This window comes from Drosophila kikkawai, chromosome X (genome assembly GCF_030179895.1).
Source record: "Drosophila kikkawai strain 14028-0561.14 chromosome X, DkikHiC1v2, whole genome shotgun sequence".
NCBI lineage: Eukaryota > Metazoa > Arthropoda > Insecta > Diptera > Drosophilidae > Drosophila > Drosophila kikkawai.
Window position 1 is genome coordinate 26,773,474 of NC_091733.1, and position 19,178 is coordinate 26,792,651.

The following is a 19,178-nucleotide window of genomic DNA, read 5'->3' on the forward strand; positions in this document are numbered from 1 at the left end:
GTGTTTTTTGCTGCAAAACAAATTTAGTTTGGAGGCAGGGTCTCCGACTTCTTTTTATCTTTCTTCCTGGAAGTAAGATAGCTGTCACAATGTCCCAATATTTCTACTTTTTCCCCCCCTCTCAAGTTTGGGCCATTGGCCCCAAGCAAGAAGCATTTTGTGTTTATTGAATCGAAAAGTTCGAGTGACAACTAAATGTACCCTTTAACAGGCGAACACACAGAGCACACAGCTACTATGGAAGCCCACTAAAGTAACAGTCTTTAAGTATATACTGGCATTTTGGCCATAAAATGGAATACAACATGTTGTTGGGCAGTATTTATTTCAGAGTAAAATGTTGCAAAATAACAAATAACATTGTTAGGGGTAGTTTGTTCTTGTTTTGCAAGTTATTGAGCTGGAAAATATGCCAATCGATTTTATTGATGTGTTATCAAAGGTCTTTTAGTTGAGAAAATATTGTTAAATTGATATATATTCGGGTTTTATATATATGCTGCTAAATATTAAACATATAAATATGCTTATCGATAACTTATCGAAAGCGCTGTAGAATTTTATTTGACATTTGTAACAATATTTTTTTGAAATATTTCAAATACAAATATATTTTGTTTTTACGCCTCTTTTTGTCGATTAATTATCGAAAGTAATATTGCTTAATTATCGATTATTTATCGAAAGTAATATTGCTTAATATGTAAATATTAATGTTAAATTGAGTGTTTTTTTTTCCTTTTTCGCTGTAGTTGCTTAACATTTTAATAGGCCAATCGATCATACCGATTAATTATCGAAATCTCTTGTTAAATTGATTTTATTTATTAGTTTGGTTTTTTCTTTAAATAAATCCTGGGGGTGACAAGTGTAAAGTGTAAATTTGAGCTATCAAACAATCGGATTACGCAGAGATTTTTTCCTGCATTTCCAAAAGCCCCCTAAATCCCGATATTTCCGTGAATACAAACAAGGCGAAATACATATATGTATATACTATATACATTGTATATAGTAGGACATTTAAAGACCAAGAGAAGAACGCCAAGATTTACTGCCGTGGCGGTGCTTATTTTTAATGGGCCCACACGACTACTTAAATCAGCAGAAAGCAGACAATTTGATGAGCTGACAACTGACGAACGGCCGGCTGATCCCCGTGCTATATATTCCTATTCCTATTGCTATTCCTATTCCCATTCCCACTCCATTTGAGAGAGCATGGCTGACCGGAGCAGAAGCATTTCTTTGAGCTGGCGGCACAAAGCGGAGAAGAAAACAATTAACGATAAATAATTTAATTTGTTTACTGCCAGATGAAGATGTGTAGTGGGGCAGCAGCAGCAGCAACAGCAAAGAAAAATAAAACACATTATGTGTATATATGTATAAATACGAGTGTATATATATGTATTGTACACAATGTCTCTGCTTTGTCTTTCATTTGTTTATTTTTTCCCCCCCGAAACAGCCACCTTACACCTCCTCCTCGATGCGCCTGAACGCTTCTTCTCCATTCCTGGATTTTTATTTATTTTTATATAATTTTTAAGCAACTTTGACAGATTTATGCGTTCTTGAGGCATAAATTATTGCATCTTTTGTTGCCTCAATCACTTCATCGTCGCCTTCCTTCGTCTGGGAGCCGCAGAAGCTTCGCGCCGCGTAGGTGCAAGTGGAAATTAGCCGGGTAAACTTTTCCTCCTTGGAGGCAGATTGAGATGAAAACGGCAATTGAGGCGGCTCCTTGGGGGGTGGGGAGTATCGTGACAAAAGGAAATTCGCGGGCGTTATATATGACGGTAATTTAGGGGCTGTGCAGCTGAAGGAGGAGTAGCAGCAGCAGCAGCAGCAGCATCGGTCCACGGGAGTTCCTTGGTTCCATTTCGATGGCTTTCGGCCTGGCTCCCGTCCATTGGCACCGTTCCGCTTGGCAATATAATTTAATTTCATTCAGCTTCGGTTTGGACTGTAGGGGAGAGACTGCGATTTTTTTTTCGGCGCTTAGATTTTCGATGCACGTAATGCATTAAATGGCCAGCGGCAGCAGGTGGTTGCCCCAGGCTTTGATTTCGGGTTATAAAAAAAAATGTACAGTTTTTGGGTTAAGTGAGTCAGGGAATATATCTATATAAATATATATATATTTATATTTTATTAAATTTAAAGTTAAAGCTAGCAAACACTTTAAGTATTGCCTACTTTTTGGGGTCTTTCTCCCTAAATAAGCTTTTGTAATTAAAGAAAACACTCATAAAAATGTTTTTCTTTATTTAAGAAAAATCAAGATAAAAAATCTTCCTAAAACTAAAAATATTCTAGGATTGGGAACAATTTTCCATGAATTTCAAGCATAAAACCAAGGCAAGCCACCATAAATGCAATATGTTAGGTGTTAATTTTGCCATTTTTCATTAATTTAGATAGTTTATTTTGATTTCATTTGTTTAGGTTCTTTTTTAATTCAAGAAAATGTTACCTTTAATTTTGAAAAATTTTCTAGAAGCTCTAAAAACACTGAAAAGTCTTTCTAAAAAGAAAAATGTACTTTTTATTTTAAAATTTGTTTACCATTTTTATGGAAAATTTTCCTTATTCAAAAAATTTGCCCTAGATTTTGGGGTACATTTTTTTATAAAATCTAAAGTGACTCGCCTTAGGCTCATTTTTAAGGTCAAATTTCTAAATATTCGACCTATTTAGACCGATTTTAAGTACAATGTTTTACTAGTGTACTCGGAAATTCTTCCTTTTCATTTCTTCAAGCTTTTACTATAGATTTCTTACATTTTTTTTGCTCCATTTTAATTTTTTTCTTACACTTGGAACAAGTCAGACAATATGTGGAATGTGTGGGGTTAAAGGTGCTTAGTGGGCAATGGCTGTGTACCTGCGGGCGTGACTGCATCCAATGTGGGCTGGGCCCGGCCTGTGTGCATCCCAGAGAGAGAACGCGAGAAAGCTCCGGCAACATGATGGCAAATATTTTACGACGCTAACGGGCCACACAAAGTGCTATGACAGGCGTAGGTAGTAGAGACAAGATATCCAGCCAGCACGTCAGGCGGCGGCACGTCAATCGGTGGCCAGGAGGAGCATCAAGAGCGGGACAGGTCGCCTGGAGAACCGCCGACCAGCATTAGCATTGCGCTCCGAATCAATATCCCGGACAAGAGCGGCAACATAGCAGGCCATCAGGGTCAGATTGGACAGGAAATTTGAGCCGAGTTGTGCCAGGGGTGGCAATAAAAATGCATGTTCGCGGAGAAACCGCATTGGAGCTAAAAAATAAAGAAAAATATATATATACTTGGGAAAATACTATATAGGGTTACAATAAGGTTGCCAACAGAAGTCGGAAAGTAGAAAAGTTAAAGCAGAGTAGATTTTTTTATAAGTAGATAGGATATAGATAAATATAATATAAGATTTACATTGATTCTCTAAGAGGAATAACAAGTAAAAGGATTAAAAATGGTAAATCGAGAGCAAGTTAAATCAGAGTCGAGTTGGTATTTATCTTGTATAAACTATTGAATTATAAATTGACATTGGTACTTCGAGCCGGATAATAGGTAAAAAGTTGAGAGATACAAGTTAAATCCGAGTAGTCTTGGAATTTATCATGTATAAACTATAGAATTATAAATTTTCATGGGTCCTTCGACCCGGATAATAGGTAAATAGGTAATAGGTAAATAGGTATACTTAGATATTCTTTTGCTTAGGTAAAATCCTGTTAACCCAAAGACTTGTTCTCCTCAAGAAGATGTCTAATTTCCGAAACTAATTTGAAAATTGAATCATCAGGCAGCTTCATCCACTGAAAATGCAAGTCACACACACGAAAAGAGCTTTTTCCCGCAGACCGATAAAATGCAGAAGATAGGACCATGTAACCTACAAAGTGTTTGGAAGGCCATAAGAACCAAGTCGAAGTTGAATGCTGGGTAATGGTTATGTCGGGTGTCTTGGTGTCTCAGTGTCGGTGGTATCATCATAACAACCGCAGGAAAACAAAACGCAGCCAGCACATGAAAATGTAAAGAAAATATCGAATAAAACGTTACAAGAAACGGACAACACATACACACATATATAGAGAGTGCTCAGGCAGATGGAAGATGCTGGCTTGGCTGGCTGGCTGGGTTTCTGGCGGAGCTTGAATGCAGGAAGCAACCTTTCAGCCAGAGGAAATGAAATATGCGCATAAATTTCATATCGTTTTTATGATTTTCTCCTTCCCGCCTTTATTTAGTTTTTTTTTCTCGCTCGATTTTATATGTATATATATATATATATATATTTGTATCTTTGTGAGGCTGTCGATTTTGTTATTATTCTTTTCTTCTTTTTTTTGTTCTTAACCTTTTCTTGCTTTTTGTGAGATTTTTTTTTTGTTTTTTATTAGTTTTCCAATGGGGGTTTTCTTCGTTTTTTTTTCCATGCATTTTGTATTTTGTATTCGGTATTCGGGCAGCATTCTCTCCATCTCAAGCTCCCAAAACATACATATTTTACATTGAAAAACAAGGCTCGGTTTGAATGCAAATGCATTTCATTTCGTGGCCAAAAAGTGGCTTCTCTTAGGCTTTGTGGCTTTTCATAATTCGGATTTAAGACCTCGGTTTTTTTTTATGCCAAGAAAACCCCTTTGGTAATTGAACAATTTCCTTGCCATTTCTCAATTTAATTCAATATTGTTTCGATTTTAATATTCATTAAATTCTTAATTCAAGTCCTAGGCAAACTTTTTTCGCCTTGAATATATTTTCCACTTGATTTTGTTAATAAAACAAAACCTAATTCCAGGAAAAACAAACTACACACACAGGAAGAGAGAGATAGAGAGAGAGAGAGCCCTTATTATTTTTCTCAATAGAGTAATTTCATTTTAATGCAAACTTTTCATTCTCGGACAATTGGACTTTTAATTGAATTTTGCAGGACATTCGGGTAAAAACTCCAAACCCAAAAAAAAGCCTTTTGTACTAATAGATGAGCCAAAGGTGACCCCTATTCATGGCCGAAACTTGGTCTAAACAAATGTGGCACCGCAACACACTAGAAATTGAGAGGTCATAAATTATTTATTTTGAAATTGCAGACATACATAGGGTACTACGTACCCACATCAGCTGTCACTCACAAATGACTGCCACGCACTGGTCTCCCTCCGCCTGCGGCGAGTGCCGAGTTGCTGCGTTTTTCGTGCCGAGAGTTGGTCCTTGTGAGTTTTTGTTGGCCAGGACCAAAACTCCTACCGGCTCACAACAAAACTTTTTCTTTTGATTGATTTGAGTCATTTAAGTGCTCGGCATGCAGGCCCAGTCAAGCCATTCCATTCCATTCCATTCCATATGGACCATCAAAAAGTCTCTTATTATTAGTGTGTCTCTGATATATACACATACATATATAGTATCGTCCTGCTCTGCTCTTGGCTTGATTTTGTCGCTGCAGAAAGTTGTTTCAATGGCCAAAAGCCGGCTTGCACAGGTCCCTGGCTATCATTGAAATGTGCGTAAATGAAAAATTCCTTTTACATAATGCCCTAACGAGTGCCGGATCCCCCTAACCATCCACCCCACCCCACCCACTCACCTGAACTCGAACTCGAACCTGCACTCGTAGCGGACTCTATTCCTAACCCATTCAAACTGCAAAATGAATAGAAAAAAAGAGACAGGGAGACAGAGAGAGAGAGAGAGAGCGAGAAGAACCCATCGAAAAAAGCAAGTCCTGGTCCCAACTAGGTCTGGCTTTCAATGTGTTTTTCACTAACTTTCTAAAACTCACCTCCTCCTCCTCCTCCTCTCCACATATACCCATTTCCATATTAGTCGTAAGAGTTTTTGGGCCTCCAAACAAGCTCAAACATTTGCTGCCCGGGTCCTCCTCCTCCCACCCACCTGGGGGGGATCGCAGGTCCACAGAAAAGGTAAAAAGAAGGGTTACCGATTGTCAGTGTGTGTGTGTGTGTGGGCCACTAACAAGATAAATCATTAGGCCGCCGCCGCACATTACCCATGGAGTGTTGGCCATTGAATCCCAGCCGATGTCTCCCTCATTGATTGCTCATAATCGGCTTCCAATTCGTTTTAAATTTGACAGATATGTATATCCTGTGGCAAATGGTTGGGCATTGAGCATATATCAGTTTCAGGTTGAAAGGTAAAAGGTAGAGGAGCTTGAAGAAAGTTCCTAGGTTGAGGGAATTTTTTTTTGAGAAAGAAAACTTTAAGATGGGAAATAATCAAGGGGTTTTTGTTTAGGGATAACTAGAGAAAACTAGGAAGATGGATATAAATTATTTATTTTTTTAATATTAATTATAAATTTATTATTAACTATTAATTTATTTATATTATTTATTATTATTATTTATTTATTATTACATATTATTTATAATTTTTATGATTAATTCTTACTATTTATTATTATTTTTTATTTATAATATTTTTATAGCACAATTAATTTATTTATTTAATATTATTTTTTAATATTTTATTTATTTTGTTATACTTTATTTATTTAATATTATTAATTACTATTTTTTATTATTATTATTTATTTATTATTATTTTTTATTATTATTAACTCTTATTATTTAGTATTATTATTTATTTCCAATATTTTTATCCCACAATCATCAGAGTTTCATAGAAAGGCTTTACTTTCAAGGGAATATTTACATGGATCTTATAATTCCTTTTCTTTTCCACACTCTATCATCTAACTGGGTTTATTACACAACAACCCAGGACCTTTTGCATATTTAAAACTGTATGGAAATCATCTTAATTTAAGAAAGTCAAAGCTAAGGGGGAACTTCCTCTCCAGATTCCCTCTTATTTTGACCAGGTAGCCTGGTAAATTAACTAACTCTTCTCCCTTCTGCCAGTTGAGAGAATATATTTTGGACGTAGGCAGGGGAAGGTTCCGCGTGAAGTTGCCGCAAAACTTTTCTTTTACCGCCGAGAAAAGCCGCAGACACGGCGACGGAATGTAATAATGCCGAGATGATGTTTGCGTTTAGCAAAGGAAAGGCCCAGGAGTGGGCGTCGATGCGGTACGAAGTTATTGTCTTTACCCTACCAAAGAGTAGGTCTCTATTCTAATTTCAAATACCAAAAAAATATCACAATTAAAATCGCAATCTTTACTTATGAATAGCCAAGTTTGCTTTAGTTTAAGCTTGCCTTTTCCCCTAATTTGTTTTTGCATAATAGGGGCAAGAAAAAAGGGTATTCTTTGGGCACTCTTTTTAGCCCTCAACTCTAAACTGGAACTGCAGTTGGCAACTGCAGCAGCAGCAGCGCACCAAAGTTAAGTAAAGACAAAGCGAAAAAAGCCAGCAAAAGTTTCACTTCAAGTGCTTTGTTTGACGCTGTGGCTGATGGCCTGAGCCAAGGGGATGAGACAAGGACGAGGGCGAGAACTGAAGCTCTCCCTCTCTCTCTGGTTTTGGGTTAAAAAACTTGGGGGTCCGCACGGGCAATACTTTTCACTTTGTTCGTACTTAACGCTTACTGTCATTGCCCGGCATCCCTGGGACTTGGCCTCCACCCCCTCCTCCGCCTGGCAATAACAAAATAATTTAGCAGCTTTTGGCTTTGGGGCAAAACGAGGCACAATACCAGGATGGGCACTGTTCACTCCAGAAAAACAAAAAAAAAAACCCATATGAAATATAGGGGTCCTAGGCGGAGCAGCAAGCAGCAAGCAGCCCAAGGCATTGTCTAGGCTCTCCTCTCATTTCGTTCCGCAATACAATTTACAGGCATTTGGCCAGGATGTGATATCTGTGGCTCGACTGGAAGTTTCAAGGTCGATGGGTAAAGTTCTCTCCACTTTTTGTGTATATATATATATACAAAATACCCAGAGCTACCACCAGCTACCATCTCCCAGCTTGGAGCTCCTTTTATCTGACATCGCTGCGGGTTGCTGGCGCGTTTGCTGCCGTAAAAGCCAAAGTTATGACTGCCGCCAAAGTCCGTAGGCCGACAAGTTTTCATTTTTAATGGGACTCCCGGCTACCTCTCAGTTTCGCTCTCTCTCTCTCTTTCTTTTTTGGAGCTCCCTGAATCTCACAGAGCTTGGGCCTGCCCCATCCCCCATGGGCCTGATGATATATTCAATTTATTAATTCGATAGCGACCCAGCCAGCCAGCATCCACGCGTCTCCAGATTAACTGACCATTATTACCGCACTCAACTTTCCACATTTTGCTATGTCTTTAGTCTCTTTCTAAGTGGGTGTCCCTTTCTCACTTGAAATCTCTTTCCCAGTCAGAAGTCTCAATCATGGTCTTTGCCTCTCTAAGCCTCAGTTTCAGTCTCAGTCTCAGTCTCTCAGCCTCTTGCCCAGTCCTAATTGGCTCTAACTAGTAGACGATGGGGCTGAGCTGATTAATTAGACGTGGCTCTTCCATCGCCATTACAGTGCAATCAATCAGACATTTGATCCGAATGGTCCTCAAACTTTATAAAAGATGGTGCTGCTGGTGGAGGCAAACTTTCACAAACTTTTGTGCTCTGGCTTTGACTTTTCGAGTCTCGTCCAAGCCTCCGTCTCCAGTGTTCTTCGGTGCATCATATATCTGCTGCAAAGAGCGGAAATGGGGGGGTAAAAGAGACCAAAAGCCCAGGCACCAGGCACTTAACCCTTTGATGGACAGTCTCGACAGCAGCCGCAAATGAGGCTGGACGCATGAGGCAAATGGTAAAAGCCTAGGGAAACCCCCTTTAAAAGCCAGTGGGAGAGAACCCCTTCAACCAAGGTTGTTGGGTTGCTGGGTTGGTGTTGACCCCAAACGAGTGGAGCCACTGTTTGTAATTGTAGTTGTTGTTGGTGTAGCTGTAGTTGCTATCGTTGTTGTAGTTGGCGGTGTTGTTGTTGGTGTTCTCTTGTTGTAGTTGGCGGTGTTGTTGTTGGTGTTCTCTTGTTGTAGTTGTTGTTGTAGTGGCTATTTCTGTTGTTGTTGTTGTTGTTGTAGCTGCTGTTGTTGCTTTTGTTGTTGTTGTTATTGCACTGTTTACACAACTTTTCGAGCGACCACAAAATCTGTTATTAGTGTCAAGTGGACTTGTGAGAGACTTTGCACTCTGACCACCGCTCTGGCCGCCTCTACTGTTCCTCTTATTCCTTCACTTCCACCTCCACCTCCACCTCCTCCTCCTGCTCTTACTCTCCTCCTCTCCTCCTGGTGATGGTAATGGTCCATCGTTCTTTCTCCGGTAGTTGCTATAAAACAAATTCGCCACAAAACTTTCTTGAGATGTTGCAAAATATTAAATTGTGGTCGGTAGTCCGTGGTCGATGGTCTGTCTGGGCTGTCTTGATTAAATTTAAAACGAATGTTCGATTTAAACAGCCAACCAAACACCCATCCACCCACTCAGTCAGCAGCCAGACCCCAAGCACCCTCAGTAGTTTTCTCTTCAAAAGTTGTCATCCCATAAAAAGAAAAGGACTTGGGTTTGTGGAAAGTTTTTTTTTCTGTTGAAGAAGAGAAGTTTTTCCTCGGAAGTTTGTCAATTCACGGACAGATTGGCGCTGGGCCCGAGGTCACTAAAAAATCAATTTGGCTCCGCGCTTTATCTTCTCGCAAAATGTGTTGCAAATGAACGAGGCAAGCAAAAGGGGGCTTTGTTACAAGAGCTCTGGAGCTCCATCTCAGTAGTCTAGGCTGAGTGCCAAGTGGTGCTGCTGCAAATACTCCACAATGCATTCCGATAAATCCCCTCCGAAATCCGATGTTTTCTTCACTTCCAGCTTTCACACTTGGAGCGGAAGAAGAAGGGAAAGCAGCCCGCCAGAGCAGGCCATTCAATCAGGCAATCAATAAGTCGCGCAACGTCAGAGCAACAACACAGCACTTGAGTGTCGAGCTCAAAGGACCTCTTTCTCCTCTCCAGCCCAGTGGCCCTCGATATAAGCTGCATTAACAAGGACTCCCGGTGACAAGGTGAAGAGGGAGCAATGAGCCGGGCCGGGCATTGTCACATTGAGGCAACAAAGCACTCGGTATTGACCGAACCGAAACGAGTCGCGAATCTCAAGTCCCAAAGAACCTCAAAGGCGACTCACTGAGAGCAGCTTTGGCCAAAAAGCGAAAGAAAAAAGCCGAAACATGGATTTAGAGAAGTGTAATTGAATATTGTTATCAATATGGCAAATAATCGATATGTTATCGAAAGCATTTTTAAATTAGATTTCGATATGATATCAGATTAAATCCAATGTCTCTTCAAAAATACAAGTTTTATTAATTTAAACCCAAAAATATTTCCAAAATCGATTAATTAATTTAAATATTAGTCTTTAATCGATACATTATCGAAACAAAATTTAATTGAATATTAATTACCAATTATTATCGCTTAAACAGCATAAATATATACTCTTTTCGATGCATTTTATTTCCAAAATCGATGAATTTCTTTAAATTTCAATCATTTATCGATACAATATTTGCTGCCTCATCGATATATTCGGCAGGCATCCCTAAATAGAACACTTTCTGCGGCTCACTCCTAACTTTTCTGCGGTTTCAATAACAACGACAACCTCGAGGAGAGCGCGGAACATGCTTTTGAATTTATGAGCGTATTTAATTAACCTAGGAGAGAGCGAGAAGCGGCTGGCAAGAAGCAAGGACTGCGACTACGACTGCGATTCCCATACACAAGGCGTCAGCTGCCGGCTGTGATTGATTGATTGAGACATTGCCTGAGTGGCAGCTGAAGTGCGGCATATTTAATTTAGCCCCGGAAAGTGGCAGCCGTCAGCCGTTAGCCCAGGCTAGGCCCACCACCAAATAGCCAATACCCAATGGCCAACTTGCTGAATGGCCATTCAAATTGTGGCTGATTTAATATGCGTTAAGACAACAGATTTACTTGAATATCGTTGTTGTGTGTTTTAAGTGGGCGATGAGTGTATGTATACCAAGTCATCCATCCATCCTTCCAGCTCTTCAACCATCAGTCTGTTGGTCTATACCTCTAGACCACCCCTTCCTGCCCAACTGGCTGAATATTGGCCTTGGCTTGGCACTTGGCCGGCTTCAGTTGGATGCCTGGTGGGTGGGTGTTAGTCCTAGGATGGTAGGTGTACGGCTTATCGGCAGTTTAAGCAAACCAAAAGAGAGCAAGTCCTGCCCTGAAGGATTTTGCAATTGATGCGAGTGAACACTGCCAGGAAATATATAGAAGCTTACTTGATTTAATAATTCAAGCCAAGTACAAAGAATTTATAAGTAGAGGGATAGGCTATAGAAATCACTTGGGGCTTTTTAAATCCTTAAAAGCGTGCAAAAAAAAAAGGCTTTACAAATTTTAAGGTTGCAAATTTAGTCTAAATTTATCTATTTTTTATATATAACAATTTTTAAGCTTGATTTTGGACGCTTTTTTAGAGAATTTAATGACTGTAGAGGTTTCTGTAGCGGCCTTAATTATATTTTTAATTTTTAAATATTTTTTTAAGTTAATTAAAAGACTATTTTAGTAGAAAAAGAATTTATAGATATTTTTACCTGGCATTATATATATTTTTTTACCCTTTAATACCACTAAATAATATAAATATACAAGAGTAATAATATATAAATAATTTAAATAATTAATAAAAATAAAAAAGAGCAGTAATTCATTTTATTTTATTTTATTTTATTTATATTATAATCTTATAGGTAATATTTAATATAAACTATTTATAATCAAGTAAAAACTACCCTTAATTATTTTTTCAAGTGTACCTTGGCTACCTTCTATGTTTTAAATAATATCTTTATTAAGGAGCCACAAACCCCAAGCTCTTTTTTACAGGACTACAAACTTCGATGTTGAGCAGGCTGTTGCTGTTTATGTAAACGTCTCATTTTTTTTCTCTTGTTCAACTTTGCGGTCTTGTTGCTGTAAATATTCATTTAAATTTTTTTTATCTCTTCTGTATAAAACGGATTATGACACGGGTCCGATTTATGATTTAAGGTTTTTATCGATTTTGAAATAGATTTTTGCTGGGAACAAACAAAACTACTCATCCGGAGACGGTTCCAAAGGGTCCAAAGTTGCTCCTTAATCGTTGTCAGTGTCAAGTTTCACAGTTCTCTGAATCGGCAATTTCTGAATTTATGCAAAATCGCTGCACTGCAGCTGCGCCACGTTCTGGGAAATCTCTGTGGCTACCCCCAAGCTTCCGATTGTCATTCTATATTTTCTGAGTTTTCCAATTAGGGGAGAAAATATTTCCTTGAATCAAGAAAAAAACGTTTTATGTCTATGGGCGGATTATTTTCATGAATAAAAATACCAAATAAAAGCCAATTGTTAGGGAGAATAAAACAGAATATTCAAAGGAAAATTTAATTTACGAAACAAAAATAAAAGAGAATTAAGCTGCATAAAGCAAGTACAAGTACCTTGGGTATATTTATGCGAAATATATCATGATAGCGCCAGATTTTCCCCCATATTATTGTCTTATTTATGTTGCATCACTGTCTTATTTATCGCCACTCGAAGCCAAAGCCGAAGCCTCGATGTTGCAACAAACTTTTTGCGTTCTCGCCGTGCGAAAACTTTTCTCCTCTGTGGCGACTTGGCGACTGCTTTTGGCGGAACCTTTCGTGCCTTATCTGGGCAGGCGGCCACGCCTTCAGCCCTGCTACTGTAACAACTCTCCAACCCCCCCCAACCCAACCCCTCAAAATCCACACCTCTTGGCCACCATGGAGGTGGTGGTATATGGTGCCATGGTGGTGCTACATCGTCTGCGTGCCCATTGCGGTCGCTCGTTTGCACATTTTTGTCGCCAAGTCCAACCAAGGCGACAAAGACGGCAACAACATCGACAAGGGCAACATCAACAACCAAAAGAGGTTATTTAAATTAATTTTTGCGGTTGCTATAAATTCATTTTTGTCTTCCAACGTATAAATTTACATGTACAACGCCACTCAATGCACTTGGAAAAGAATTTTCTTGAAAATATGAGGGAAATCGAAATGGGAGAAATTCTTAAACGCGGATTTTTAAGTGTAAATATGTGAAATATATGTTTTAATAAATTGTTGTTTTTTTAAATCATTTTAAAATATGTCTAAAAGTATGCAGTAATATTGTCTAAATGCCTAATCTTGTATATTCTAATGAATTAAATTTTGTGGCATACTTTTAAGCATTATTTAAATTGTTTTCTAATCAAGAAATATTTCTATAAAACCTTTAATGATTTATAATTTAAAAGAAAATCCCATAAAGTAAAAAAAGAAAACTTTTGTATATTTTTTCCTTAAGTACATAATACATACGAGTATGAGGACATTTTTTGGCAGGCGTCTGCCCATTATTAACTGCTGCTTCTGGCCCCAATTTCGCACTTCCTTTTCGAGCGGAGGTCCTGGCGCCAATCACAATCCCGTATCCCTGTTTCCTGGCGATGGGTGGGTGGTTGGTTGGGATGCGACCGCGGGACGGGACTTTGCTTTATTTATAGGCCATCAATATTTAACGTTTACTGTTTGCTTGCCGTTTCCTCTTGTTTGCCATTGTGATAGGTGGACTTTCAATTAATTTAATTTCATAATTAAATTCCTGGGCTGTGGCCAAGGGTGTAAAGAGTGCAAAGCAAACCCCATACCCTGGACCCGGAGGCGGTTTTTTGGTTCGAAAAATAAAATAATGAATGGCGCTCGGCGGGCAAAGCAGCGTTAGTTTTAATGCCATTTAATTCGTAATCGATACAAATTGCCGGAGGGGTTAATTAACAGTGACATCGAAATACTAACTACTCGCTGGTTTTGTGGGAATTAATAGACAGTTTTTTTAAATATATATTTAAACTATATTCTAACGTTTATTTCCCCTCTTTTACTTTCAGGTAAGTTCAGCATAGTCAGGCTTGACTGTAACCAAAATATGGCCCACCAAGGCTATTAAAAATACAAAAAAAACCGCTATTATTTGCCGTTTCACCACACTTTTGTGAAATACTAATTGAAACATTTTTCAAATATTTCCCCAATATCCGAGTGGACTCTTGGTAAATATCTAATTGATAATTTTTTTCTTTTATATTATTTGAGGTTGTTAATCGACCTTAAATGAACATTTTGTTGTTGTTGTTGTATATTTGAGCCCACAAAAACCCCTTTTTTTTTATTTCACGCATTTGTATATTTTATTCATGGCATATAAATGTTGACTATTATTTATTAGGGAATATTAATAGATTCTGTTTTTGTGAATAAGTACAAAAAGAAATCATCATCATCATATGATTATGGTATCAAATTACAAGCCAAGCAGATCATAAAACAGGCGTACAAAATCAGATTTTAACAAGCGTATGATGTGGCATTAAATTAAAAACACGCCCACGCAGAATTCCCCTGTATACAATTTTATTTTTTTTATCCAAATAGCAACATTTAATTGTTACATTTTTTTTGCCCGACTCTCTCGGGATGTCGAACAAAAAACATTTAAGGATGTATAAAAAACCAGAGGGTAATAGCATTTAATTACATTGATTTATTTTTGCGGCAAGCGATGGTTTCTCTTTAAAAGATTAACAAAACGTACAATAGTTTTGTAACAACATCAGCAGCATTGAACTGATAATTAATGAGTCTTATGCCAAGGTGCTTCAAGGGCTTTAATATATTATATTTATAAATTAATAATTTAGGAAGAGAGCTAACTTCGGTGAGCAGATATTTGTATACCCTGGAAAAAATAAAAAAAAATAGGAAAATACAACAAAAAATACAACATTTTGACAGGGAGGGATGAAAATTGCTTATTTGTCATGCAAAACTATTGTTTTATATTTATAAATATTATTAAAATGTATAAAAAATCGGTAAGCTCTCAGAACATAGCCTACCTTTAGGCTGAGGCAACCAAAAACAGTTCAAGAGAGTAATTCAAAATATTTCTAGTAATCTTTTTGGTAGCTTGATTGCCTCGTAACAGAGTATTTACTCATTTCAAGTCATAATCTTCTTGTTTTTTTACTCTTAGACATTGTTATAATTAAACAAAAATCGCAGTTTCTAAAAGAACATTGCCTACTTTTATGCTGTTACCCATAAACCACGTTTAAGAGAATAACTGAAATATGTAGCTCTTAAATATCCTTGCCTACTTATATCTTCTTAATTAATTATAATTAATTGATTAATAATTAATTCACTTATAGTCCCACTTTCTCTTCTACAAAATATTTCAAGTGTCCTTAAAATAGTCTTAAATTTCAAGGCCTAGGAGAGGATTTGGGAGTGGAATTATTCCCTCTCTGCCTTTATTTTGGATGCCGTTGCACATAGTGCACATTCATTCAATTTAAGAGTTTGAATTTCTGCTGCTGCTGGTGCTTCTGCTGTTTGGTTTGTTGGTTACTTAGTGCTCTGCCCGTCGTCTCGTCCCGTCTCCATTACCGTGAACATTACCTTGCATTACTGCACACACATCGTCATGTACTTAGCCGCTCCACATGCGAACCGGGAGCAGCATCTCGTCGGCACTAATCCCACCCAGCATCCATATCCGTCCCTCTTGCTGCTGCTGCTGCTGCTGCTACTGCGTGCCTTGTATTTTAATTAATATTTTCTGCGTTGCATTATCCATTCCGTTGCGTTTACAGGAAAACAATTTGATGCGAACCTACACCCGGTTGGTAAAAAAAAAAAAAAAAAAAAAAAAAGAACAGCAACAACAAAAAAGGAAAGCTGCTGCTGAAGTTAAATTTTTTACAACAATGTGCGTTCCTTAATTGCAATTGTTCATTCGAGAAGTGAGCATTTCACGGGGGCTTACATCATCATCAGGTCGATGTGCCACAAAAAACAAACAAAAAAAAAAAGAGAGAAAGAAAGATCGCTCAATTATGCATTTTCATGTTTTATGGTTTCAGCTATAAAACTGAATTTTATGAAGACCTCAGCAGGAGGGAATTTTTGATTAGTTCGCAGAACTGGGCCAGAGCCCTTTTCAAATGAATTTTAGTGCTTTGCTATCGCTTCCAGCTGCTTGTTGTTTTGAGTGTATAAAACCTTTACAATTGCTTTTCCCTGACTTTTTGATGTTTCCTGTCGAATTTTTAATAAATAGATTTGTGCATAGCAATGAATTTTGAAGTGTTTTCAGCAAAGGAATTAAAAGTGACCTAATTTTTAGGAATTTAATCAGTTTTAGGAAATAAGTAGAGGTTTTTTTGTAGACAACATGAGTTTGTTTTGGAAATTATACATCATATTATTATTTTTTTTTTTTTTTAATGAAAATAAACTTCCTCTTGTACTTGTAATTTTTAAGCGGAGAAATTATTATAAGAGCTTATAGAATCTCTTAAAATATGTCATAATTAGGCTAGAAAATAAATAAATATATAAAAAAAAACTGAATTCAGTACTTCGTTTACCCTTCTGAATTTACACTTGAGAATTCTAAGAGCACTCTTTAGCAACATCTTTGTATTTTTTATATAACTTCAACATCTTTTGTGTTTTTTTATATTATTTCTTAAATAAATAAATAACAAAAATGTTATATTATTATTATTTTTAAAATTATTTCTTAAATAAATAATTAACCAAATGTTATATTATTATCAACCCAGTTACATTGCTCTTCCAATATAAAACAATTTGCCCCCGTTTTATGTTTTAAAAGCCATGTTTGACGTGTCAGCTTGGGGACCTCTTTGCCCACCTCTCCAGAGATTCTAAAAAATAGTTCTATTTGGAGTTTGGAAACCTAAAAATGCTGATTTATTTGATGCGAACGTGTGTGCCAGGGTCTATCTCCATCGCCAGCCAGAGAGACAGCTGTAAATGTCGAACGAGACTTTTGACACGCAGACCCGGACACGACCCACGACATTTTCTGTACTTCAAGAAAGCAAAAAATATACAAAACGAAAAAAAAAAATACAAAAAACAACGGACAGCAGACCGTAGGAAGCGTGAAATATGAAATGGGTAATGGGTAATGGTCACAGGGTTTTGGGTGTCGCCAGAATCTGAGTGGAGGAGGCTTCTTCGCCTTCGCCTTCGCCTTGGCGTTTCAACTTGGACTGCGCCTGCGGCATCGATTGTCACGTTTGCAACAAATGGCGCATGGAACGCAAAGTGCAAATGTAATTCGAGTATTTTACTTAATTTCATGTTACGTGCACAATCGGCCAAATCGCAAAAGCAGAAAGCACTAGCAAGAAGCTGAAGCGAAAAACCTTTTGGCTCGAAACTCCAATTCCCGTGGCAGCTCTTTTTTTGGGTTTTGACACTGTCATGGCCAAGGATTGCAATTGGAAAGTGCCAGCCTGGCAGCACTTGCATTTCGCCAACAGCGACACCTTTTCCCATTCGGTGGCAAACGCATTTATTAGCATTTTTATATGACATCAAAATTTATTTGACAATTTTTCGAGTTTTCGCTAAAGGCGAGAGTTTTAATTAAGCTTGAGAATAGAGAGAGAGGTGAGTTTGTTCTGTATTCTTTTTTGGCTAGAGTGCTGCCACTGGGATTAAGCTCGGGGGAGAGAGGAGGTGGCAAGAAAACTTTTATAATTTTACTTAGCTCACTTTTTGTGGCTGGCTAGATGGCTAGATGGCTCTCTATCCTTTGTTGTCGCCCGTCGTCGCCTAGGAAAGTTGCATTCAAAATTGCAATTTTATATGCGCAACGAAAAATGTCCCTCCTTTTCAAGTTTCGAAACAATTTTCGACAGCCTTGACGGATCATTGAATGGATAAGTCCAGAGTTTGAGGAGGAGGTGGAGGTGGAGGAGGAGGCGGATTTTGTGACAGGAAATTTCAAAGTGCAATTAGGAGTTTCAATTGTTTTAAATATTCCAAGGAATCGATTAAGCGGCAAATCAATTTTACAGGATTTTCTTTTGTAAGAGGAAAACTTAAAAGACAATCAGAAAAACAAGAAAAGGAAATGTCTCCAACCCAAAAGTTTGCCATTGAATCGAAAATCAATCATTATCAAGTTGAAATATATACTTTTCAGGGCAAAAAGTAGGCTTCGACTTTCTCAAGTTTCTCAAAACTAAATAATCTTTCTACAAAAAATGTCTGACTTTATATTCAAGATCCTAATTGTGGGGGACATGGGTGTGGGCAAGTCCTCTCTCTTTGATCGCTACTTGGAGGATCGTTTCAATCGAATTTATTGCCCCACCGTGGGCATTGAGTTCAGTGTATCCCACTTGGTGGTCTCTGGCAAGAAGATTCATCTACAAATCTCTGATGCCCCCGGCGAGGAACGTTACCATGACATGCTCCGGCATTATTATCGCAATTCGCATGGTGTAATCATCGTGTACGATACCACGTCTCTTGGTAGCTTCCGCAATGTGAGCAACTGGCTAAAGGAACTGGGGGAATTCTGTTCGAAGGGGGTCAACCTGATGCTGGTGGGCACTAAAAGCGATGAGCTGGAGAAGCGTCAGGTGACCCAGGAGAAGGCAGCCAGGTATATGGAGCTCTATGGTCTCTCCTTCTACGAGGCATCGGCCAAGAGTGGCGTTAATGTGAAGAATATCTTTGAATCCTTGGCCAGGGAGTGTTACAACAGGCAGATGCTACAGCTTCTTTCTTTACCAGTAGCAAAGGTGGATGATGGAGATGGAGAGGAGAGTCAGGATCAATAGGACAAGGATATGTTACTTTCTTTTAAAATATTTTTATAATTATTGTTTTGTTTTAACTGAATATATAAGCTTACCAAGTAGTTTTCCCAACTATTAAGCTCTTTGGTTATTATTTTTAATACTTGTGCCAATGACCTATTGCCTTATCCCTTTGCCACGATTAATGTTTATCAATTATTCTACTCATTATGCCAACAATCCTGCTGCATCGGCAGTGATTTATTCATTTGCACAAAGCCAGAGAGCAGCGTCGACAGGAGCATTGTCAACGCCAATGATTTCATATATACACATATAGTAAATTTATCATTTCATGGAATAGCAGAAAGCAGACAAAACAAAGGATTAAATCGGTTATTTCCATGTAAAATTGATTGGTATTTGGAGAAATTGAATTCATCATTTTGCTAATAATTTTATATAATAATCTAAAAAAGGCTTTGGTGAAAAAATACCTTCATTATCATTACCAGAAAAACAGCTTATAGATTAGCTTCAAAAA

General features: G+C 37.9%; 1 protein-coding gene and 1 pseudogene across 5 annotated transcripts in view; both read left to right on the top strand.

The window, feature by feature from the left end:
* kek5 (kekkon 5) overlaps positions 1-19,178 on the top strand; it is a 164,590-nt gene that overhangs the window by 86,469 nt on the left and 58,943 nt on the right. The window lies entirely within an intron of this gene.
* Positions 18,095-18,676, top strand: LOC108082905 (ras-related protein Rab-13 pseudogene; annotated as a pseudogene).